Genomic DNA, 1,350 nt, shown 5'->3' with positions numbered 1-1,350 from the left:
GGAGAGGGATTTGCACAGTTTCTGAGTTGAGCAGGGTTGGTTGTCCCAGAGGGATTGTGCAATTTTGGGGAGGAGCAGGTGATTGTTGCCCAGAATTGCGCAATTTCTGGGCTGAGCTGCAGTGCTGAGCCAAATTGCACAGTTTTTCCAAGGAATCTAATATGACTGCATTGTGAAATTTCTGATCCCAACAAGCTGCCCAACAGATTTGCACAATTTCCGGATTGAAGGTTGGTTTCCCTCTAGAATTGCACAATTTTTCTGAAGGAGCTACTCAACTAGCAACTAGCTTAAGTCTGTAATGGCAGACTATGAGGGGAGTGAAGCAAAATATCATGCACAGGCTGGAAAGCTACTAAAAAACCAATGAAGCCTATGTACTTGACAATGCAAGATATGTTACTAAGGATGGTTGGTAGGGAGGCTCCAAAACAAAGCTAAGGCAAAATTTTGGAGGGTGGTTGTAGCCACTACAACAGGTGGATAAGAAAAAATTCAACTTCTAGTCATCAGAGGTATAATCATAAGTTCTGCAAATGACAACAAACTCAAACAATAAGGAAGTGAGGAAGGGAAGAGGAACTTATGTTTTTCATCCTAGCATCTCCATTAGTCTCTCTAATGGAAAAAACACCTTCATTTCTGTTTTCAGCCATGTTTTAGGTGTGTGGAAGGGTTTCTTCTTCTTCTTCCCCAATAAGCTCTTCAAAGGTCTCTGGTTGTTCACCTAATGGGTCCTCTAGCTCCCCTGCAGTCAGATAGGGAAGTTGACAACCACTGAAGAAGAGGGAAGGTTGGTTGTCTAATGGTGTGGGGGTATTTTGCAAAAGAAATCCTAAATTGTCTCTACTCCTATGAGGCATGAAAGAATTTTTTATTTCATTTTAGTTTTTTTCATAATTACTTGAAAAACAAAAAGAAAGCAGAAATTGCAACTATCCATCGAATGCAAAACATAAAGAAAGCAACAATTGCAACTATTTATTGAATGTCAAATAAAATGGAAAGCAGAAATTACATCTACCTAGACAACGCCCTAGCAACAGTGCCAAAAAGTGATGATCCCCATTATTGCAGCAAGGATGCTGCAATTCTTAGGGCTACCAACTTTACTTTATCAACCCAGGGTTTCGTACAAACTTGGAGGTGATAGTGCTATATGCACAACAGATGCAATAGTCTACTCATGTCATTTTTCAACTAGGGCGATGGACCACTAGGGTTTTTCAAACCAATCTTCTATTGACTAGAAGTAGTATGGCTATTGATATTCAATGTACATCTATCTTTAATGTAGAAAGTAAATGCTTACATATTTTAGGAAAATGTAAGTGCTAAATGGAAAGTGCT

The sequence above is a fragment of the Pinus tabuliformis genome, chromosome 5_2 (genome assembly GCF_031772625.1).
Source record: "Pinus tabuliformis cultivar Carrire ecotype Pingquan chromosome 5_2, CPIR1, whole genome shotgun sequence".
Lineage (NCBI taxonomy): Eukaryota > Viridiplantae > Streptophyta > Pinopsida > Pinales > Pinaceae > Pinus > Pinus tabuliformis.
This window is presented reverse-complemented; position numbering follows the sequence as displayed.